Raw genomic sequence first — 18,224 nt, 5'->3', positions numbered from 1 at the left:
CCAGCCTCTCGTCCCCCCGACTCCATACAGCCAGGGTTGCCCCTTGCCAGGCGTGGAATCCCTCACTCGCTCTTGCTAAACCTCATATGCTTGGGGATTGCCCAGCTCTCTGCTTTGTCAAGGTCTCTCTGCAAAGCCTTCCTCCCCTCGATGGAGTCAGCCACTCCTTCCTGTTTAGCATCATGCCTAAACGGACTCCATATGTCCTCAAGTCCTAGGGGGGCTCCCGTGGGGAAGGGGGCTGTTCCTCCTCAACAACCACTACATGTTTTGATGCCCTGCTTCCCAGGACATGGCTGAACATGGCTCGTTGATGGGAAGTAGAGAATATTTCCTTTTCCTTCTCTCTGCGCTTCCCCGCGGACTTATTGTTTCTTTTGTTTCTTTTTCTCCCCATTCCCCTGCCCTTTAATTCAACCATTCTCATCTCCAGCCTCTTTGTGCTGTATTTTCTCCCCCAATTTAATAATAGCCACTCTTCTGGGTTCGCAATAAGTGAACTAATTTTAATTCCTACCTCGCTTTTTTAATTATTTTAAAACAGCATCAGCAAGGTCTGTGCGACACCAGAACACCCTTATATAACACCCAAAGAATTGCCATCTCCCTTTGGTGATTTGTACCACCGTGCCTGCTGTTTGTCATCATCGCACCATGCCCTGCTGAGATAGCTTGGCTTTGTCTTGCTGCCCTCCTTGTAGTTACGAGAAGGCTGCCCTGAGGCTCCTCTGCAGTCTGACCAAACATCTTTGCCTCAGCCCCTCCTCACTGAGCAAGGGCCCCAACCCCTGAGCATTGTGAAATTGCCTACAATGCATTTTTAAGGATCTCACTAATGGGATTTTGAAGACAAGATTGAAATTCTTCCTCCGTGGAAAGGAACCCATGATGGAGCAAAACACAAGTTTTCATACAAGCATGTTGGACGTGCTTGTGGTTTATCTCATTTCTGTGTCTCAGAGAGTTGCTTGTTCGGCTAACAATTTGACCTCTTTGAAAGCGTTTGTCCTGACCGTCTCTCAGTTGTTTGCCAATGCCTCCTGCTGGCCACTGGCTGCCGCTGTTTGTCTAGGTAAAGAACAGCTTGTTGCACACGCACCCACCGTCGGTTTTAAGCGGCTCTGGCAAAGACGTGCATGCCTGATGTAGCTTTGCATATTTAAGAAGAGATAAAAGTGTAGCTTCCACTCAAGTGAAAAATCTCATCTGCACACAGCCTTTCCTATGTGAGTTCAGAACCTCTCACCAAGGAGGGCCGAGATGCTGAAGTTGCTGAAGTTGTGTGACTTTCTCCGTTTACTCACGGCAACATTTAGCCATGATGCTAACTAAAATACAAAACGTGAAATCTTGGATAATTAGGGACTCCGCCTGCGGCATATCACAACAGTGTCATGGTCAGATGTGTCTCGGTGAGACAACCTGAAAGCCTCATGCTTGAATGTAGTGCGTGTTCTTGCAGCAGGGACACCTTGACGAGGACTGCGTGACAGAGCTTTCCGTGTTTCACAACCAGAGCAGGGAGAGTATATCGGAATTAATATCAGAGGTAAGAAATACATGTTGTTAATTTGTTGTAATTAAGCATGCTGATACAGTAAGTAACCTTAGCGTATTGGCAGCCTCATGGTCCCTTATTCTCAGGCGTGAGTTTTGTTGTGCTTTTCCAACCTACGGAATCCCCACAGAATTTCAGATCTGTCAGTACAGCTCTGAAGCTCAAATTTGCCTTTTCTTTTTCCTCCTTTCATTGTGTTTCCTAAGCCTTATTGATATTTTCTACCATGCTGATATCCTTATGAATTTCTGAAAGGCAAAATAGACTCGCCCTAAAGATGTCTGGATGAACAACAGATTTCATGCACTGGCTGAACTCCGTGCTTTGAAATGTTCTGATAGCTGAGGGAAAACTTTCAGTGCATCGCTCAGCCAGGCTATAAAATAAGCGTGGGGGAATTACTTTTCACAAACTTTGAAAGAAGTGAATCAGTTCCTGTCCCATTGGAATATAAATGACAAAAGCTGAGCTGACTAGCTGTAGAGGAATTGTACCAATGTGTTAGTGGTGATATTCTAACCTGGTAGAAGAGACTTACAAGATGAGGTGGACTCCGGCCTTACTGTGAAGCTGAAAATTGTCCTTTGAAATTTATTTTTTTTTATTCTACTGTATAGAATGAAGACTTGGGATAAAATCTTTCACGTAACTGTAGCAGAAACAGACTTTTAAAGTATGTGTTCTACTTAAAATGGATAAATTTTGGAGTAAACATTGTTGTTTGTTTGTTTGTTTGTTTGTTTTTGTTTGTTTGTTTTTCAGTTACAGGAAATACAGGAAATAATCTGAATAATCTACTCACAGGAGGAAACAGCTTGTCCAATTAAGTTTTGGCATTTACACCGGCCTTTACTAGGGGACTTCTATTGCCTTATAACTTATTCAGGCTAATGGTATTATGCTGCAAACCTGGCAAGCATTTTTCTTGCAGTCCTCATAGCAGTTGTGATACTGAAAATCACACCAAATGTTGATTAAAAAAATTTTTCTTGTTGTCCTCCCAGTCAACTTGCTAGCAGGCAGCCTGGGAAGAGGAAAGAACTCGACTCCGTGTACGCACTACGCAGAAACAACTAAAACATTGGTCTGTTATCAGCACTACTTCCATTAAAAATCTAAACATAGCACTTACATGAGCTACTATGGACAAAATTAAATCTATCACAACCAATCCAGCACATACAAGAACAATGGTGGTCTGTCAAACCTTCCTGGCCCTGAGTTGACCATGAGGGTAATGATTTAAAAAACTAGGTGATGAGGTGATTCCTGCACCTGTTTGAGCCTCTGGTGTGGGTATAATAAGGGATTGTCCCCAGAATTAGCGATGACAGTGAAAGGTGAATTAACAAAATCTTTGGTGGAGAGGGAAACTGTTAAAAAAATCCATTCCCCTTTTAATTCTCCAGTATGGCCAGTTACAAGTGTTAAGGACATGATGGCTTACAGTAAACTACAGAAAGTTGAATGCAGCTACTAAACCATTGACTGTCACAGCACCCAGTCTGTCTGACATACCTAATCTGCTCAATACAGCAGGATTTAAAGGATGGCTGTCGTTGGTGTTCGAGATATCTTTTGGTCACATTACCATGGCAGGGACAAGACAAATTTGCTTTTACTTTGGAAGTAATAGAGCATTTTTTTGCTCATTTACCCCAGAGGTTTAAGCACGGACCTGCACCAACACATGCTGAATTGGCTAAGACATTAGAAGAAGTAAGGTTACCTGCTGGAATCACATTAATTCAATAGGGAGCTATTGAGTGGGGGCAGTGATGAGCAGCAAGTACAAGAAGGAATGGGCTTCCTCATAGACAGACATATGCCAGCAGTACTCGTATTTGCTACCCACTCTCACAACTGCATCTGTGGTTCAAGAATTAAATTGCAGTGCAGGGCCCAGAGGCAGACAGGACTGTTCTTTATGGACACGAATTGTTAAAACATTCCTAACGAGGTTTAACAAGAGCAAGGGTAGAGTCCTGCACCTGGGAAGGAACAACCACATGTATCAGTACAGGCTGGGGGATGACCTGCTGGAGAGGAGCTCTGAGGAGAAGGACCTGGGGGTCCTGGTGGACGACAGGTTGACCATGAGCCAGCAGTGTGCCCTCGTGGCCAACAGGGCCCATGGGATCATGACGTGCATGAAAAGGAGCGTGGCCAGCAGGGCAGGGGAGGTGATCCTCCCTCTCTACTCTGCCCTGGTCAGGCCTCACCTGGAGTACTGTGTCCAGTTCTGGGCTCCCCGCTACAAAAAAGACAGGGATCTCCTGGAAAGAGTCCAGCGGAGGGCAAGGAAGATGATAAAGGGCCTGGAGCATCTTCCCTATGAAGAAAGGCTGAGAGACCTGGGTCTGTTCAGCCTGGGGAAAAGAAGACTGAGGGAGGGATCCTATTTATGTTTATAACATGGCCAACCTCTCTTCAGTGGTTTGTGAGGACTGGACAAGTGGCAATGGCCACAAAATGGAGCCCAGGCAGTTCCACATGAGTATACAAAAGAACTTCTTCATGGTGCGGGTGACGGAGCACTGGGACAGGCTGCCCAGGGAGGTTGTGGAGTCTCCTTCTCTGGAGATTCAAGGCCCATCTGGATGCCTCCCTGGGCAGCCTGCTCTGAGGAACCTGCTTTGGCAGGGGGCTTGGACCCGATGACCTCTTCAGGTCCCTTCCAACCCCTTCAATTCTGTGATTCTGTGAGAAGAAAAAGATCGGGCTACCAGGCTAGCAGGTCTGTATCTGAGATCTCAAATTGTACCTTCATCCTGATGTTGGGGATGCTCCTGGGGAGAGGTTACCAGCACCACCACGGAGGACCTTCTTTTCCATTTTCAGTTCTTATTGCAGAGATATCTGAGCCTGTTGTCCTTTACTAGAGATCTGCTCTTTCTGCAGGGTGAGAAACTCTTTTGGTAGTTGTTCTGCTCTGGTCATCTGCCTTGGTCATCCTAGAGTTTCCAGCATTCCTTGGGTGGTTTTGTCCTTCAGCAGTGGTACACATGGACCCAGGAACTTATTTCTGTGCCACAGGAGTGGTTAGAAACGCTTGGAACGGACCAGCCCACCGTGATGACAGAGCGTATTTTCATTTGAACTCCTTTGCAAGGACTCCTTTAAGGCTGGCAGGAATCTCGTGGAGCTGTGGCAAGTCCTGTACCTGTGGAATAACAACCCCAGGCACCTGGACATGCTGTGGGCACCCTGCTGGAGAGCAGCCTGGCAGAAAATGACCTGAGGTTCCTGGTGGACACCACGTTGAACATAAGCCAGCAGTGTGCCCATGCAGCAAGGAAGGCTGATGGCTGGCGAAGCCCTGTGTGAAGCTGGAGAGCTGGGTCCTTTTCTGGGCTGTGGGGTTCTTGGCTGTAGCCTTAGCAGGCCTTAATCCACCGACACGTCCAGCCGTCCTGCAGTGATGTGAGAGGAAGAGTCCGGGGACTCGCTGGGCTCTGACAAGTTGTCTCTTATTGCAGAACCCCTTATCAGGGGGGTTGGTCAAGAAGCTTTATGTATCCACTTCTGTTCCCCACCACAGATTGAGAAATGGTAATTCTTAGCATGCCAAAGATTTTGAAAGTACTTAAATTATCTCATAAATGTGAAATTTATGCAGCAGTTCAGGTCACCGGATGCGAGGAGTGTCTGAGCCTGTTGCTGCCATCGGCGGGAGGCAGAGAAACTGCGTGCGTGAGGTGCGAGCAGGTGGATGACCTGGTCTGCATGGTGGCGGAGCTCAAGGAGGAGGTGGAGAGGTTGAGGGCCATCAGGGAGTGTGAGCGAGAGATAGACTTGTGGAGCAACTCCCTGCAGGGCCTCAAGGAGAGGTACCGAGGTGAGACATCCCAAATGGGGGTGGACCCCCTGCCCTGTAGCCGTCGGGCAGAGGGAGGGAATCTGGGAGTTGAGGAGGAATGGAAACAGGTCCCTGCTCGACATCGCAGGCGATGCCCTGCCCTTGCGGCCTCACCTTCCCAGGTGCCCTTACACAACAGGTTTGAGGCCCTGGAGCTCGACAGACCAGTAGCTGAGGAAGAGGTAGCAAGTGTTCCCAGGAGGATGCCTAGGGCGAGGAGGTCGACTCCACGCCTCAGGACTGCCTCCACCAAGAAAGACAGGAGGGTTATTGTTGTTGGAGACTCTATTCTTAGGGGAGCAGAGGGCCCTATTTGTCGGCCTGACCCTACCTGTAGGGAAGTGTGCTGCCTCCCTGGGGCCAGGGTCAGGGACGGTGCCAGGAAGCTTCCCAACCTGGTTCGCCCCTCTGACTATTATCCTCTTTTGATAGTCCAGGCAGGTAGTGACAACATTGAGGAGAGAAGCCTGAAGGCTATCAAACGAGACTTTAGGGGGCTGGGTCGGTTAGTGGATGGAGCGGGAGTGCAGGTGGTGTTTTCATCCATCCCTGCGGTGGCAGGGAGGGGAACAAAGAGGACACGGAAAGCCCACCTGTTAAACACGTGGCTCTGGGGCTGGTGCCAACGCAGAAATCTTGTTTTTTTCAATCATGAGGCACTTTACTCAGCACCTGGCCTGATGGCCGCAGACGGGTCGCTATCTTTTAGGGGAAAAAGGATCCTGGGCCAGGAGCTGGCAGGGCTCATTGAGAGGGCTTTAAACTAGGTAGGAAGTGGGATGGGGCTGAAGCAAGGATTGTTGGGGCTGTGCCAGGGGGAGCAATAGCAAGGTCGGGGGATAAAGCAATGGCCCAGCTGAAGTGCATCTACACCAATGCACGCAGCATGGGTAACAAACAGGAAGAGCTGGAAGCCATCGTGCAGCAGGCAGGCTACGACTTGGTTGCCATCACGGAGACGTGGTGGGACCAGTCTCATGACTGGAGTGCTGCTATGCCTGGCTATAAGCTCTTCAGAAGGGACAGGCAGCACAGAAGGGGTGGTGCTGTGGCTCTCTATATTAGAGAGCCTTTCGATGTTGTAGAACTCGAGGCTGGGAATGACAAGGTCGAGTCCCTTTGGGTTAGGATCAGCAGGGACAACAAGGCTAGTGTCCTGGTCGGGGTCTGCTATAGACTGCCGAACCAGGATGAGGAGACTGATGAGGAGTTCTACAGGCAGCTGGCAGAAGTTGCGAAATCGTCAGCTCTTGTACTCGTGTTGGACTTCAACTTCCCTGACACATCCTGGAAGCACAACACAGCCCAGAGAAAGCAGTCTAGGAGGTTTCTGGAGAGCGTGGAAGATAGCTTCCTGACGCAGCTGGTTAGTGAGCCTACCAGGGGTGGTGCCCCGCTAGACCTTCTCTTCACAAATAGAGAAGGACTGGTGGAGGATGTGATTGTCGGGAGCTGTCTTGGGCAGAGTGACCACGAAATGGTGGAGTTCATTGTTCTTGGCGAGGCCAGGAAGGGGACCAGTAAAACCGCTGTATTGGACTTTTGGAGGGCTGACTTTGAGCTGCTCAGGACACTGGTTTGTGGAGACCCTTGGGAGGCGGTTCTGAAGGGCAGAGGGGTCCAGGAAGGCTGGGCGCTCTTCAAGAGGGAAATCTTAATGGCGCAGGAACGGTCTGTTCCCATGTGCCCAAAGACGAGCTGGCAGGGAAGAAGACCAGCCTGGCTGAACAGAGAATTGTGGCTTGATCTTAGGAGAAAAAAGAGGGTTTATAATGTTTGGAATAGTGGGCAGGCCACTAGGGAGGACTATAAGGATGTAGCGAGGCCGTGCAGGGACAAAATTAGGAAGGCCAAAGCTCATCTGGAGCTCAATCTGGCTACTGCCGTTAAAGATAACAAAAAACGTTTCTATAAATACATCAACACAAAAAGGAGGACTAAGGAGAATCTCCATCCTTTACTGGATGCGGGGGGAAACTTGGTGTAGTGGGTTTACGTGGCAAGGTTTTGGTAGCAGGGGGCCATAGGGTGGTTTCTGTGAGAAAGATCTAGAAGCTGCCCCATGTTTGGGAAGGGCCCCATTGTTTTCCCGAGCTGAGCCAATAAGCGATGTTGTTTTGCGCCTCTGTGAGAGCATATTTAAGACAGGGAAAAAAACGCTGCGCCTCACAGCAGCTGGGAGAGTCAAGGGAGTGAGGAACAGCCTTGCAGGTGCCAAGGTCAGTGTAGAAGGAGGGGGAGAGGTGCTCCAGGCGCCGGAGCAGAAGTCCCCTGCGGCCTGTGGTGAGGAGCATGGTGAAGCAGGATGTCCCCCTGCAGCCCATGGAGTACCACGGTGGAGCAGGGTCCCCCGCTGCAGCCCGTGGAGGAGACCACGGTGGAGCAGGTGGCCCTGCACCGACGGAGGCTGCCGCCTGTGGAAGACCCCTGCCGGAGCAGATTCCGGGCCGGACCTGTAGCCCGTGGAGAGGAGCCCACGCAGGAGCAGGTGACCTGGCAGGAGCTGCTGCCCGTGGGGGAGCCAGGTTGGAGCAGTTTTCTCCTGAGGGATGGACCCTGTGGTACGGACCCATATCTGGAGCAGTTCTGGAAGAGCTGCTGCCTGTGGGAAGCCCACGCCGGATCAGTTCATCAAGGACTGCATCCCGTGGGTGGGATCCCACAGCACAAGGGACGAGAGTGACCGAGAAGGAGCGGCAGAGAAGAAGCGCTGTAGACTGACCATAACCCCCATTCCCCCGTTCCCCTGCGCCGCTCGGGGGGAGGAGGTGGAAGAGGGTGGATGGGGGGGAAGGTGCTTTTGGTTTCTTTCCTTTGCTTCTCACTTGTCTAGCTTGTTAGTTAATAGGCAATAAATCTTACTATCTCCTTATGCCGAGTCTGTTTTGCCCGTTACAATAATTACTGAGTGATTTTCTCATCCTTGTCTCAACCCTTGAGCCCTTTTCACATATTTTCTCCCCATTCCTTTTTGAGGAGGGGGAGTGAGGGAGCGGCTGTGGCGGAGCTCGGCTGCCCACTCGAGCGGAACCACGGCACTTAGTTACAAGAGATGAGGAAAAGGCGGAGGTGCTCAATGCCTTCTTTGCCTCAGTCTTTAGCGGCACTACCGGTTGTTCTCTGGATACCCAGTACCCTGAGCTGGTGGAAGGGGATGGGGAGCAGGATGTGGCCCTCACCATCCATGAAGAGCTGGTTGGTGACCTGCTACAGCACTTGGATGTGCACAAGTCGATGGGGCCGGATGGGATCCACCCAAGGGTACTGAGTGAACTGGCAGAGGAGCTGGCCAAGCCACTGTCCATCATTTATCAGCAGTCCTGGCGATCGGGGGAGGTCCCAGTTGACTGGCGGCTAGCAAATGTGACGCCCATCTACAAGAAGGGCTGGAAGGGCAGACCTTAGAAACTACAGGCCTGTCAGTTTGACCTGAGTGCCAGGGAAGCTCATGGAGCAGATCCTCCTGAGAGTCATCACGCAGCACTTGCAGGGCAAGCAGGCGATCAGGCCCACTCAGCATGGGTTTATGAAAGGCAGGTCCTGCTTGACGAACCTGATCTCCTTCTATGACAAAGTGACACGCTGGGTGGACGAGGGAAAGGCTGTGGATGTGGTCTACCTTGACTTCAGCAAGGCTTTTGACACCGTCTCCCACAGCATTCTCCTCAAGAAACTGGCTGCTCTTGGCTTGGAGTGGCGCACACTTCGCTGGGTTAGAAACTGGCTGGATAGCCAGGCCCAAAGAGTCGTGGTGAATGGAGCCAAGTCCAGTTGGAGGCCGGTCACTAATGGCGTCCCCCAGGGCTCGGTGCTGGGGCCGGTCCTCTTTAATATCTTCATCGATGATCTGGACGAGGCATTGAGTGCACCCTCAGTAAGTTTGCAGATGACACCAAGTTAGGTGCGTGTGTTGATCTGCTTGATGGTAGGAAGGCTCTGCAGGAGGATCTGGATAGGCTGCAGCGATGGGCTGAGGTCAACTGCATGAAGTTCAACAAGGCCAAGTGCCGGGTCCTGCACCTGGGGCGCTTATTGCAGAGCTACAGGCTGGGAGACGAGAGGTTGGAGAGCTGCCAGGCAGAGAAGGACCTGGGAGTGATGGTGGATAGTCGGCTGAATATGAGCCAGCAGTGTGCTCAGGTGGCCAAGAAGGCCAACGGCATCCTGGCTTGTATCAGGAACAGTGTGGCCAGCAGGGCTAGGGAGGTGATCGTCCCCCTGTACTCGGCTCTGGTGAGGCCGCACCTCGAGTACTGTGTTCAGTTTTGGGCCCCTCGCTACAAGGACATCGAGGTGCTTGAGCGGGTGCAGAAAAGGGCGACGAAGCTGGTGAGGGGCCTGGAGAACAAGTCCTACGAGGAGTGGCTGAGGGAGCTGGGCTTGTTCAGCCTGGAGAAGAGGAGGCTCAGGGGCGACCTTATCGCTCTCTACAGGTACCTCAAGGGAGGCTGTAGCGAGGTGGGGGTTGGCCTGTTCTCCCACGTGCCTGGTGACAGGACGAGGGGGATTGGGCTAAAGTTGAGCCAGGGGACTTTTAGGTTAGATGTTAGGAAGAACTTCTTCACCGAAAGGGTTGTTAGACACTGGAACAGGCTGCCCAGGGAAGTGGTGGAGTCACCATCCCTGGAAGTCTTCAAAAGACGTTTAGACGTAGAGCTTAGGGATATGGTTTAGTGGGGACTGCTAGCGTTAGGTCAGAGGTTGGACTCGATGATCTTGAGGTCTCTTCCAACCTAGAAATTCTGTGATTCTGTGATTCTGTGATATTATTATTTTTATATTATATATATTATATTATTATATTATATATTATTATATATATTACATATAATATATATTATATATATTATTATATTATACGTATATTATATATAATATATATTATACATATTATATATTATATATTTAATATATTATATATATAATATATTAATATATATTAATTATTATTAATATATATTTATATATATATTAATATATATATATTAAACAACAACAAAAATAGGTTATTTTGGCCTTCAAAACATCTGTGAAAGTGGAGTATGTGTAACACCTACAAATATGGTTTGCAGTTACAAATATGTAGGCGTATGTAGGGTGGGTCACATGTCATACATTTGGTCTTACTCTGTGCATAAGAGATTCTTCACAAATTCTTCTGCATTGTTGATTCGTGATTTGCCAGGAAACTAACCCTTTTAAATGAGGGAATAACGCCTCCCCATACACCAAGTACATTTCAAAAAAATGAAGTCTTTTGGAAGTTGGTTAAAAACAAACTAACAAACAAACAAAACAGTTCTTGCATTGAAAAGTGGATAAAATAATGAATGAATGGTGGGTGCCAGTATTAGTATTCCAATGTGGCTAAATATACTCCAAGTCTAAGTTAGTTACCTGAGGCGAATCAAAAGGGAAAACTCTAACAGGCGACTCATTTTGTCTTGAAATAGATATCTGAGAGAGCGGAGTCATTGTTTGGAGTAGTTTATTTCTCTCATGTGTAACAAGTGATGTTTAGATTTAGACAACTTCTGATCAACTCAAGTGTGATCTTAATTAGATCGACGTACTGGCAGACACTGAGGAAAATTAAAGCTTTTGAATGAGTATCTTTATCTAGTTTTAGCAACGTTGAAGTAACACTTAAGAGTGAAACTACCTGTATGTTTCTGTTTTCTTTGTGTGGGGACGGGCTGGCACAGGGTTGACTTCTTTCCAACTTGTCTTTAAAATTGTCTTAGTGAAACGGAAAAGAAACACATTGATTTTTGGTGCCAAAGTCCTTAGAGGTACTACCGGATGATGAGCTGTGCTTGTCTTTTTTTAGATGAAGACTGTGAATATAAATTCATGGCTTGTTGAAGACCATTTTGATACCAGTGTCAAGATGAGTACCTACCTCGTGGCCTTTATTGTTTCCGATTTCAAGTCCATCAGCAAAATATCCAGTCATGGAGTTAATGTAACTATTCTGATTTTCTAAGAGCTTATTTTTTAACAAAATCTATATGGAAACATATAGTATACTTTCAAGCTAAATTGTTGGATTTATACATTGTGAAGTTTTACATGAACGAGAGGAGAGAAAAACGTTGGCTTTGGAATTGGATTATTAGTTTGCATTAAGACTAATTTTACTAATTCCAAAAGTTTTTGGTAATATGCTTTCTTTTTATATACTTACATGCATTGGTAATGTTGTCTCAAGTAAGACTGTTTGATTAAAAGGAAATTAAATATAGTTTTATTGGAGAATCAGGAATAAAACAGAACAGTGTAGTTAAACAGAACAGTGGTAGTTAAACAGAACAGTGGTAGTTAAACAGCTCTGTCTTGGTAGGGGATGGAAGGTATAGATGTCCTTTTACAGGCATAGTGGTTCTGGAGGATAAAGTAAAATTCTCATTTCTAATTTTGAACATATCTGTATCTGGATTTTTTAAAAGTAACTTTTGTACGAAAGCTGTTAGGTATGTACTCTACTGTCACTTTTCATGACCACTCACGTACCTATGTTAAAGAACAAATTCTGTAAACTTTTGATGCTGGCATTTAAATACTGCCTGCTTGTTTACTGTAGATTTCTGTATACACGGTACCAGAGAAGATCCACCAAGCTGATTATGCCCTGGATGCGGCAGTAAAACTTTTAGACTTTTATGAGGATTACTTCAGCATTTCATATCCCTTACCTAAACAAGGTAAGTGTTACCTAATTTAATGTATTCAAGAATAGCATTAAGAATAGAGAGTAAAATTGCATAAAATCAATGAGTTAGGTAAGACTGGGACAATTTTGGCTCCCACGTTTTTAAACTGTCTGCTTCGTGTAACTTAAGAGTATGTTGAAAAGCTTCACTGAGAACGGAAAATCCTTCTATAGAGAACTTTTTAAAGGTATGTTTTTGCTGTTACATTTAGGAGAAGCCTTAAAGAAGGTGTGATGTGGGAGCTGTTGTGAAGTGGGATGAGCAGGTGACTGGGTTCTTTACTGGGTCAAACAATCCTAGCAGTTTATTAATGCTTCCCTCTCCCCCTCCTCCTTCCTCCCCCCTCCACCAGATTTAGCAGCTATTCCTGATTTCCAGTCTGGTGCTATGGAAAACTGGGGATTGACCACATATCGGGAATCCGCATTATTGTATGACCCTGATAAATCCTCAGCATCTTCTAGACTTTGGATTACTATGGTAATAGCCCACGAACTGGCTCATCAGGTGAGATTTAGGAGCAACAATAAAGGATCAGAAGGGACCCACAGAGTGGTCACAGCTGTGTGGATGGAGAGATATTTGAGAATATAGACTGAAAAGAGCTGTTTCGGTTTGAGGGTGTTCATCCCTGAATCACGCGACTGTTCCCAATAAAGTCTCGTTGGGCTTCATAGACATGCAGGGCTGTAACCCAAATCTGTATAGTTCAGTAGCTGTAGTGCTCTGGGGACTTTGCACCATTGCTAACACTTGAAATTAATTGCAAGCCATGAATATAGGTAAAAAAGTTAAGAATTGTTACAGGTTTATGCGTGGCTCTCCTATCAAACCTGGTTTATGTATAAAGTTTCATGGAATTGTAATGGAAACCCATGCTGTAGAGTATTACCATTAAAATAAGAAATGAAATAGAAAGAGGCCAGAGTAAGCTGCATTACTACAAAAATGTGCCTTAAATGTCAGTGACATGCTATAAATTCAATTTCATATCAGTCAGTAGCAGCTTTTGTGAAAAACCGTGTATTTAAATTAAAATTGTTGTTGCTGTTGTTTCAGTGGTTTGGTAACCTGGTTACCATGGAGTGGTGGAATGACCTGTGGTTAAATGAAGGGTTTGCAAAATTAATGGAGTTTGTGTCGGTCAACATTACCCATCCAGAACTGAAAGCTGTAAGCAGCATTTACTGTATTTTTATTTTATATTTACATTCTAAGTCCACTAATTTGTAAGGGTGAAGACCAATCATGTTTGTGCTGTGAAATAGTTTTTGCTTTCCCTTTGAAAGAACTGTCTGATCTTAACTCGACGGGTAAGAATGTTGATTTTATTGTATCTAATTATTTCAAAAACTGGTGATGGAAGTTAATGATTGCAATCAAAGTATATTCTCTTTTCAAAAGCTATTTAGACTTCGGAAAGTATAAAGGCATTGCTAGTTAGTCAAGGGAGGTGATTGTCCCGCTCTACTCTGCGCTGGGGTGGCCTCACCTCGAGCACTGTGTGCAGTTCTGGGCACCGCAGTACAAAAAGGATGCCAAACTGTTGGAGAGTGTCCAGAGGAGGGCTACAAAGATGGCGAAGGGCCTAGAGGGGAAGACGTATGAGGAGAGGCTGAGGGCACTGGGCCTGTTCAGCCTGGAGAAGAGGAGGCTGAGGGGGGACCTCATCGCGGTCTACAGCTTCCTCACGAGGGGGAGTGCAGAGGCAGGCACCGACCTATTCTCTGTAATCACCAGTGATAGGACCTGCAGAAATGGTGTCAAGCTGTGGCAGGAGAGGTTCAGGCTCGACAACAGGAAGAGGTTCTTCACCGAGAGGGTAGTCGCACACCTGAACAGGCTTCCCAGGGAAGTAGTCACAGCTCCAAGCCTGTCGGAGTTGAAGAAGCGATTGGACTGTGCTCTTAGTCATGTGGTCTGACTTTTTGGGTAGACCTGTGCGGTGCCAGGAGTTGGACTTGATGATCCTTATGGGTCCCTTTGCCTCTCTATATTCTATCCCTTCCCTTCCCTTCCCTTCCCTTCCCTTCCCTTCCCTTCCCTTCCCTTCCCTTCCCTTCCCTTCCCTTCCCTTCCCTTCCCTTCCCTTCCCTTCCCTTCCCTTCCCTTCCCTTCCCTTCCCTTCCCTTCCCTTCCCTTCCCTTCCCTTCCCTTCCCTTCCCTTCCCTTCCCTTCCCTTCCCTTCCCTTCCCTTCCCTTCCCTTCCCTTCCCTTCCCTTCCCTTCCCTTCCCTTCCCTTCCCTTCCCTTCCCTTCCCTTCCCTTCCCTATAAAGCTCTGGAATGAAACCAAAGATATGTTTGGCTTTCCTTATGGGATTTCAACATCATGTAGAATGGACTGAAATATGAACTAATAGGAATTCAGTAGTCACTAAGCAAAATTTGGTAGTAAGAATCATTTTTGTCTCCTATTAGGAAGATTATTTCTTATCAAACTGTTTTGATGCCATGGAAGTGGATGCATTAAATTCATCACATCCTGTGTCTACTCCTGTGGAAGATCCAGCTCAAATTTTAGAAATGTTTGATGATGTTTCTTATGTGAAGGTAAAATCTGTAACTGATTTCATTCTCAGTTGTACTGATTGTACTATACGTCTGCATTGTACTGATTTCAGTCAGTCCTTTCTACAAAACATCCCTGAACCGTGGTGTTAATATACTTTTTAATGTTGTTTTGATCTTTATATTCTATCTCAATCCTAGTCCAAAACTCCTGCATGTAGTTCAAATTGTGGTTTCCTGTTCCATCTATAAAAAGAGGAGGTTTTTGCCCCTTCTTATCTGTTGTGTATCAATTTAAACATTAAAACATTATTTTAGGTGCTTAAACCAACCAGTGTTTTTCATTGGAGCCTTCTCTATATAGTAATTGAAAAAATAATACCATATTTTACTCAATCCAAAATATATTTAAGGAAATAAGGAAAGCCAAATTACCGTTTAAATATATATAAAACCCAATTATTTCTCATCAGACAGACATACAAAATTGAACTGCTGTTTAGGTTAGCCTGCTGAAAATTTTCTGAAAGAAGCATCTTGTTATCTAGGGAGTGGTTTTGTAAACATTTTGACACACTTTTTTTCAGGGATTCTGTATATTAAATATGTTGAAGGACTACCTGACTGATGATGTTTTTAAAGCTGGACTTGTGCAGTACCTGCAGAAGTACAGCTATCAGAACACAAAAAATGAAGATTTGTGGAACAGTATGACAAATGCAAGTATTTCTTATTCTCTCTTTTTTTTTTTTTTTCTTTTTCTTTTTTTTCCCCCAAATTTCATAGCTTTTTGTGAATAGTGTGTTTTTGTAGTATATTAATGAGGCCTGTGACCAATACTTATGGTAATGATATCAAAAACAGATGACCAAAACTTTCTTCTACAGATTTGTCCCACAGCAGGTACTGATAAAAGTGCACAACAAGGTGATGGCTTTTGCAGAAGGAACCAACAGTCATCTTCAAATGCAGTAAGCATCTAGTTTTTTACTCATCAGTACTTGAGAGTTTGGTATTTATCTGAGTCCTCTCATGTTACTATACTGTGCTGTGGCATCGGTTTGTGTACAGACAGAAATCCTACGTCTGTGCCTAGGGCTGACCGGAAAACAGCACTATTTAAAGAGATGTCACTAACTATGTAAAAGTGTCCCGAAAAAGAACAGCCAGAGTTGTCATTGATATCCCATGTTCCAATCTAAACTTAACTATGCTGAGCTTACAAATTTACAGCAGTTTTTATGAAGTTCTTAGCTACTAAATTCATTGTCTATGCACTCCATCTTCCTCCTCTTCTTACGTATCCAAGCTTGTCCATGATTTTTATTGCAACTTTTTCACCGGTAAGAAGATGTCGTCCAAGCTTTACCTTTGCAAACCCACCTAAAAGTGAAAACACAGACATTTAAGCGCGGCGCCCAACGAGAGGGAGAGAGGGAAGGAGGGAAGGAGGGAGGGAAGGAGGCGCAGCGGGGCGGCCATGTTGGGAGGGTCGGTGCTGCTGCTCTGCACCCTGCGGGGTCTGGGGGAGGGTGGGGAAGGAGGAACATGGTGATGCGCAAGGCCAGGGGGCCTGAGGAGATGGATCTGTGGGTCCTGAGCGAGTGGGCAGGCATTGCCCATCACCAGGCTGGGCAATCAGATCCAGTGGGTGGCACCCCTGGCCATGGCAGGGGGAGTGGAACTAGGTGGTCTTTGAGGCCCCTTCCAACCTGAGCCACTCGACATTTCTATGAGTGTAGGATTCCGTGATTCTATGAAGAAGACCAAGACACTGTCTGTGGCAGGGTCACAACTCTTTATTGGGATGACAACCACATTTGCCCTGCTAAAGGCGCGGGGGCCTCTTGCAGGGCTGGGGAGAGTCCGGGTCGCTGTCGGCTCTCCTCTTCGGGGGGCGCCGCGGCCCCCCAGGTGAGCTGTCCCTGCCCTGGCCAGGAGGAGAGGGCCCGTGGCTTGTGCCCGGCACCGCAGCCTGTTCTGCTTCCTCCTCTTCAGGCTCTGAGAAGAGCTCCTCCTGCTCCTCAGGGATGGGTGCAGCGCGCGGCTGGCCAGGACCCCCAGGCAGGGCGGCACTGGAGGTGCTGGGCAGCTCCTCGATGTCCGAATCCTCCGCGCTGCTGGAGGAGAGCAGGCTGGTGACAGGAGTGTCCCGGGGGGAGGCAGCAGGGCTGGGGGTGGCCTCCGGGCTGTCTTCGGGCTCCCAGGTGTCTTGGGAGCCCTCGAGGTCCACCTCAGGGCCGTTGTACACGTAGAGCTGGCTGGCAGGACGCGGTTCCAGGAAGCCCAGCTCCTCGAGGTACTCCTCGCTGCACGTCTCCTCCATGATGGAGATGAGCCGCTGCACAAAGCTCACCGTGTGGCCCTGCAGCAACGGCTGCAGCTCCTGCACCAAGGCGTGCTCATCGAGCCCACAGCGGCACAGCCAAGCGACGATGTTGGCCTCCAGCATGTCCTGGTCCCACCAGGCAGCGTCGAACAGCTCCCTGGCTTGCTGGCGCACCCAGGAGCGCAGCGGACCCAGGACTTCTAGGTGCTCCCTGAAGAGCTCTGCCCATTCCTCGGGCGGGAGGCCTCTCACGGCAGGCTGGGGCATGGGCTCTGCAGCCCCCTGCTCGTCCTGGGGGCTGTCGTCTTGCGCCTCTGCTTCGGGGGCCACCTGCACCTCCAGGAAGTCGTCTTCCGCCCAGATGGAGTAGCGGATGGAGGTGATGTGCTGCCTGCAGAGGGGGCAGGTGCTGCTTCTCTTGGCCCAGCGCATGATGCACCCGAAGCAGAAGTGGTGCACACAGGGGAGGACGTAGCTGGGCTCCTTGGGGACCCCCTGGCACACAGGGCAAGTGATGTCCTGGGCCTCACTTGCCATGGTGTCGGCTCGCTGCAGCGGGCTGGGGAGAGCTGCAGATGGGGAGCTGCTTCCCCTGGCTGGCACCGCTGTGACAGCTGATGTGCGCTGCAAGAAGGAGAGAGGTCAGGGTCAGTGGCTGAGCCAGGGCAGGCAGCGGCAGTGCCCCGGCCCCTCAGCAGGACAAAACCCCAAGCCGAGCCCCGGGGCACGTGTCCCCGCACAGCTCACCTGCACTGCTGCGAGCACTCCCTCCACAGCCCCGGCTGCCTGAGCCAGGCAGGGCCGGGGAAACGCAGGCACTGGCTGCGGGGACGGGCACCGAGAGCAGTTGCCGACGGCCCCACAGCACAGCTCCAACAAATCTCCCAAGAGATCCTTGCTCGGCACTCCAAGCCTCGCACACACGCTCAGCGGGAGTCCAGGCACGAGCCAGGCTGGGCCAGGCTCTGCCGGCGCCCCAAGATAAGCAGCGAGGGCCGTGAGGTCACAGCCCATTGCTGGCTGACCTCACAGCCCATCGCTGGGTGACCTCAGAGCCCAGCGCTCTGGGTGACCCCCAAAAACCAAAGCACGTGTCTGAAAGCACTTGCCAGACATTTGGTGAACCCCGGCAGCTTGGCTGCCATGACCACTTCACTGGGAGGCCTGTTTCAGTGGCCAAGCCCCGTGTTGGTGTACAATCTTCTCCTCGCCTGCAGCCAGACCCTCCACTGTCCCATCTCCTTGCCATTCCCTCG

General features: G+C 48.4%; 1 long non-coding RNA gene across 1 annotated transcript; it reads left to right on the top strand.

Moving 5' to 3' along the window:
* The first annotated feature begins 11,290 nt into the window (after positions 1-11,290).
* LOC311220926 lies at positions 11,291-12,538 on the top strand. Its single transcript, XR_014619285.1, has 3 exons — positions 11,291-11,382; positions 12,001-12,121; positions 12,483-12,538. It is a non-coding gene; the product is annotated as an uncharacterized lncRNA (long non-coding RNA).
* The last annotated feature ends 5,686 nt before the right edge of the window (positions 12,539-18,224 follow it).

The sequence above is a fragment of the Netta rufina genome (genome assembly GCF_964035555.1).
Source record: "Netta rufina genome assembly, chromosome: Z".
Lineage (NCBI taxonomy): Eukaryota > Metazoa > Chordata > Aves > Anseriformes > Anatidae > Netta > Netta rufina.
The sequence above is the reverse complement of the archived record's forward strand: the minus strand, read 5'-3'. Positions and strand labels throughout refer to the sequence as shown.